This window comes from Theobroma cacao, chromosome 6 (assembly GCF_053813885.1).
Source record: "Theobroma cacao isolate CCN51 chromosome 6, ASM5381388v1, whole genome shotgun sequence".
Classification (NCBI taxonomy): domain Eukaryota; kingdom Viridiplantae; phylum Streptophyta; class Magnoliopsida; order Malvales; family Malvaceae; genus Theobroma; species Theobroma cacao.
In genome coordinates, this window is record NC_142644.1 from 19584978 (window position 1) to 19591337 (window position 6360).

Consider the following 6360-nt stretch of genomic DNA (forward strand, 5'->3'; position numbering starts at 1 on the left):
ATTACACAAGACGGTAATACTCAACGTTCCCCTGCAAATACAATCTTTGCTCCCTCTGAATTCTGAAGAACAACTTCTTTCCTAAAACAATCCATATTCGCCCGATGTGCAGTTAACCAGTCCATACCCAATATCAAATAAAAATCTTGGATTTCTAGAGGAATCAAGTCTCCCCTAAATTCTTTCTCACCTACCCTTGCCCCACAGTCTCTATAACAACTGTTTCTAACTAGCTTTTCTCCTAAATGGGTGTGAACTACAATTTCTTCCTCTAATGGTGATAGGTTTCTATCAGAAATTGATGCAAATGGCGTGCTCACATATGACTTATCTGAGCTAGAACCTATTAAAACATAAGCATCTTTATCAAATAAAGACATAGTATGTCACGACCCGGAACCTCCCTTGGGCCTATGACAACCGCCGCGAGGTCCCGATTGACACTCATTACCAGAAATGCCAACCGGAACCCCACAAGGCTTACTTATCAGTTTCTTTCATTTCCTGTGAGCAATCGTTGTTAAACATTTCATTTAAAACAATTACCGGTCGTTTCTGGCTCAAATAAATCCAAAGAAAGTTTTTCTTTAAAGGATTTATAGACAAATATCACTATTCAAAATATTGATTAAAATATAGCATTTTTATATAAAACAATATTTATAGAAACATGTGTAATAAATCTTTTGTAATGTGTAAGTAAAATAAATTCATACATACAAAAATTTACTAAGTTATAATGTACAATAATAGTTACAATGACAAGTGGCCCAAAATATACCTAGTGTTGGTGCTAGAAACCTACTGTCTGTGTGGTAGAGATGTCAACTGGAATCCTCGACAAAATAGGGTATCTACAAGCTACCACAGACCTGAAATGTTTGGAAAGGAGGTGGGTGAGATTTTGCAATCCCATGAGTAAACAGACATTATCATAAATATCTAAAGGCGAGTAAAATGGAGGCAAGTTTAAATAACAAATTACGAACCATTTCATAATGTTTTCAATTTATTTCTTAAACCATAAAATATTTGTAATTTACCAAAACAGTTGTTAAGGCTTATGTCTTTTATTAAAAACAAGGCTCAAGCCAAAACTAATCCTCGGGGATACCTTGGCCAAGGCATCTAACCGAGTCCGCCAAGGTTGTTATAACATTTACATGTGAAACACATTTTTATTTTTAAAACAAGCTGTTCCTTGGCGTTGGCCGAGTTACACATTCACGTGGGGGTTCGACGTGAAGTGAGCTCTAATACTACCCCAGGAGTTACCCTCCTCGCCTCTACAAGCGGAGTAACTATATAACCGGGTTTACCGTGCCCCTCTAATAGGCAATCCACGAAAACTAGTCACTGCAGTGACTAACCCACCAATTTTAATAAAATTTTGATAGTATAACGTGGCTTTTATTTATTTATCCAGCCAGCATAGTAAAAATAGCTTACATAAATTTCCCAATACACTTACAAAATATAGCCACATATACTCATATCTCATAAGCCATTCATAGGTAAATATATAATTTTCAAGACAGTTAATAGCCTCCAATTACTCAATTTCATAATCAACCCAATATATCTTTATTTGTCACATTTATTTGTAAAACATAAAAAATCTCGTTTTAATCTCGTTTTCATTTCATAAAATACATAAAGAGCATTTAAAATTAAACTCTAGATAATTTACAATAATAATAAGTTTACTCACCGTTTGTACAAACTAAAAGCTTTCTAAGTGCCCCGATAACTACTCGTCGGGTACGATTTCCTTGCCTTTATCAGAAGGCTCTCCTCCTAGACACATTGCAAAATTTACCCAATTCACCACATTGATGCTAAATCACTATATAATTGACTGAAATCCTATACTAATGCATGGTATGAAATGCAATAGCCTAAAACGGCTTAAACGCGGTATTAACCTATTTTTGGTACTTTACCCAATAAATTGCTAACGCGCTCCATTTTAGCTCTAAATTGTCTCATTCTCTCTCCAACATTTCTAACCATTAATTATCAGCCAACATTCCTCTAAAATCACCAAAATCAGCTCACTCTCTTCCTTAGAAAATTCGGCCAAAAATGGGACATTAACTCGGTTAATTTTCCACTTTGTTTTTCTATCACATTTAACCATTTTTCATCATTTTCTCTTCATTTCTCTTAGAATAAAAATCAGATTATCATCATTGTACCTCATTGCAGATTCGGCCAAGGGTGGGTATTGTGAAAATTTAATGCTTTCTTGCCCAATTTAATTTCTAAACACATTTAACTAACTAAAACTATCAATTTAACTAAAAATCAAAACCTAAAAATTTCAATCTCTCCCCCCTTGAAATTCAGCCAGCCCTTGATGTCACTTTTAGATCTCTCTCCTCAATCATGCTTAATGGAAACAAAGGCATAGGAAAGGTAGAAATCAAGCTAAAGTCGAAAAATCTTACTGTTAGACGCGTAAACGGGCGACAAATGTGAATTCCCCTTTGAATTTTTCTAGTTTCCCTTTGTTTTCTTTGTTTTCTTCCTTTCCTCTCTATTTCCTCTCTTTTTCTTCCTTATGGCCGGCCATCACTTAAAATGAGTTTTAAATGGGCTAACTTTCCATTAAAATTATATTAAACCATTAAAAAAAATGCCATGTGTCACTTTCGCATTGGTTCGTTTTTAAAATTTCATCCATTTGTTTCCAAATTTTCACCATACACTTGTCCCACATATCCATAGCTTAGATAAAATTCTCAGACATATCCAAAGTCTTGGTGGAGTAATTTTTAAAATTTACACTTTTGCCATCGTAAAAGTCAAAAATTACATTTTTGCGCCAAAAACTGAAAAATTGCCGTTGACATATTTTTCATCCCTTATACTCATACCATTCTCCAATTTGTCAAATGTGACCTAAATTCTCTCAAAATCTCAAATTTTATCCACGGGTGAAAAAATTACGATTTTTGCCCCTAAACATCAAAATTTCTAATTTTACCCCAAATGAACCCTCGAACTCCGAACAATCATTTTTAGTCATTCTTCGACTGTAAAATATTAAATTTCATCCTACGATTCCTATTTAAACTAGTTCGAGGTTAAATCCACTCAAGTGTACCTTTAGGTACAATACCGGGTTTTGTCTATTCTTAGAGACTTTCCTAGCGTAATAACATGCTACTCAGTGCATGTATGTCATGACATGTGTTTATAGGGTCGGTTTTACATAGTACCTGTCACTGCTCCAAGTCAGACCCGTGCCTCATCTTCCGTCACAGCGAAAACTCTTGTCGAGGTACGAGTCGTGGTCTTGAAGGTGGATATGCCGAGGTGTTACTCTCTACACCAGATTGTATAGCCACTCCCTGCCTCAGTGGTAACCCAGAAGGATCTCTCCTCTGTACATCCGTACGAGCTGGTGGAGATGGAGCTGTTGCAGTAGCCCGTCTCAACTGTGGGCAATCACTCCTAAAGAGACTTGACTAACCACAATGATAAAATCGTACTAGTGCCCTACACTGCCCAACATGATTCTTCCCACACCTCTTGCATCTATCAGAACCTCCAAAACTCTTCCCAGAAGTAGTCATCTCAGATCTATTAAATCTTGGAGGCTTATGCTGTGTTTGTGAAAATGGAGGTCGAGGAGATGTCACCGAAATAGAGGTAGTACTCCCTGAAACAGATGAGTCTTTGCCTCTTTTTACTGGCTGACTAGAAGATATACCAAGATTCCTCTTTTCTGCAAACTTGATCCAAATCCTCATATTCTCAATTACGAGCTTCTCAGCTTGTAAAGCTGTCACGACTCGGCACTCCCTTCGAGCTCGTGACAACCGCCGCGAAGTCTCGGTAATCATTCATTACCCGGTATGTCAACCAACACCTCGCAAGGCTCTTGCATCAGTTTTCCACTTGCCCTATGAGCAATAGTTACTAAATGTCGAGTTTTAAGAGAATATAAACTATTTTAGATCGAAAACAATCAAAATAAAATTTTGACCACATAGGGGTATTTTGGTCATTTTTACCTAAAAATTTTGAAACCTGATAAAAATACAACGTATGGTAGAAAGATATCCATTTTCGATTAAAAATAAATTTTTGCAATCTAAATCATCCATTTGGAGTGAAAAGTTGACTAATTAGACTAAATAAAAATATTCGATAATATATTCCATTTTCTTATAAAACAATTTTTATAGAACTATGCATAAATAATTTTTGTAGCGTGAGAACAAAATAAATTCATACACATAGTAATACAGTAAACTAGGTATTCAAAATTATCCTACAGTGGCATATGGACCCCGAGATAACCAAAAGTGTGCAAGAATGTAGACCTACGATTTCCAAGGAAGTAAGTCCAAAAGAAATCCTTGATGAAATCGACTGCCTACAGATTATCTTGAACCTGAAATGGTTAAAAAAGAAAAGGTGAGTTTTCATAAACTCAGTAAGTAAACAAAGTCCGTCATTAACATCTAAAGCCGAGTAAATGGAGACAGTTAACTGTTCATCATACCATAATCCACAACATTTTGTACTTATTTCAAATCATATAAAACAACACATTTCATTATAATACACATCACGACTTATGATTTTCTTAAAAACTTGGCTCATGCCAAAAATCATACTCGGTGATACCTTGGCCGAGGCATTCAACCGAGTTCGCCAAGGTTATTAAGTTAACAACTACTCATAAAAACATAGTTTAGCCATCCCTTGGCGTTGGCAGAGTTCATCCTCAAGTGGTGGTTCGGCGTGAAGTGAACTCTATCGTACATTAGGAGATATCCTTCACGCCTCTCCTACTAAGGTAAATATAACGGGGTTTACCGTGCCCCTCTAATAGGCTGGTCCATGGAAACCCGCCTACTGCAGTGGCTAATTAAATAACCCACCAATCAATAAAATTTTGACAGCATAACGTGGCTAACATAATACTACCCAGCCTGTCAAAGGAAAACAAACAGTTTATATATTTCACAACCCAAAATCCCAGCCACATATGTCATCACGTATTAGTTCATAAATCATCAATTCCAAACATAGGTACGTAAACTTAAATATATAAGCAACATCAAAGGTTGGTCTCCACATACTCACATTTTCAGAAACATTATTGAATTGTAAAATAAGTCATAAACCTTATTCCTTAAATCGATTATTAGTCATAAAACATAAAATTCATTTAGGTTCAATATTCTTAAAATCATAAAAACGATTGTAAAAATACTCTAGATAGATAAGATGAACAGTGGTTACTCACTTTGACGGGAATTTACAACACTCCTATTCTTGATCCTCGGGTGCAATACCTTTTCCCTTATCCGAGGGCTCACCACCTATACATAATGTGCAACGAGAAATTTAATATACTTATGCTAAATCGTTACAAAACTATTCTATGTTCTATATGAATGCATGCAATGAAATGGGAGGTGTTTGGCCTATTGCGCACTATGCACTATTTAATCGATCTAAACATCCAATTCGATTCCAATTAATTTATTGCACTTCTAGTACTCCCCAAAATTCCACAAACTTCACTACAAGTCTATTCTAAGTGCAATTACCAAAATATCCCTCATTATGGTGCAAATTGCCAAACAACGGGAGTAAAATTTTTTGGTACCCGTTTTCGATTTTTGGTATTCCTAAGCACCAAATACATCTAAATGGCATGAAAAACAACCAAATTCATCATCAATCCTCACCCATAAAATTCAGCCAAGATAGGTTCTATAATGGGCATGTGGATTTCTTGCTTAATTTTTATACTAAATGTTACTAAACACCTAAAAACACTAAGTTACCTTGAAATTCAACTAAATTCATCACTAACTTTCTCTCTCCAAATCTGGCCAGCATATTGCCCCTCATGAAAACTTGAATTTAATACATGGAAAATGGAAAAGAATGCATGGGCAAGATGAATTTCAAGCTTAATATTAAAAATCTTACCTTTAGTCATCAATTTCTTGAAAATTCAACAATTTTTCCTTAGTTTTTCCTCCCTAGGGTTTTTCTGTTCTTTTCTTCTCTTTTCTGCAGGTTCTGGTCGGCCTTGAAATGCTGAGTGGAAGAGTGTGGGCTGGTTTCTAAATGGCAATATAAAAATATTAAATTTTTTACACATGTCACCTTTTTATTGGTCCACTTGTTTTAACTTAATTTTTAAGCCTTTTCTCACTACCACAAATGCTCTAATATTTATCCATAGCATAAAATAATAAGAGGTAGAATTCTGGAGCTTGACATATGTCATGGTGGTGTAAAATTACAATTTTACCACTGGGGTGGTAAAATTACCATTTTACCCCTATACTCTGAAAAATATCGAAATTACAATTTTTTTTCACT

At 35.3% G+C, this 6360-nt stretch overlaps 1 long non-coding RNA gene across 1 annotated transcript; it reads right to left on the reverse strand.

Moving 5' to 3' along the window:
• Positions 1-4205: 4205 nt before the first annotated feature.
• Positions 4206-6056, reverse strand: LOC148762133 (uncharacterized). The gene is made up of 3 exons (XR_016026959.1): positions 5962-6056; positions 5267-5342; positions 4206-4405 (listed from the first exon to the last, which is right to left on the reverse strand). It is a non-coding gene; the product is annotated as an uncharacterized LOC148762133 (long non-coding RNA).
• Between the last annotated feature and the right edge of the window lie 304 nt (positions 6057-6360).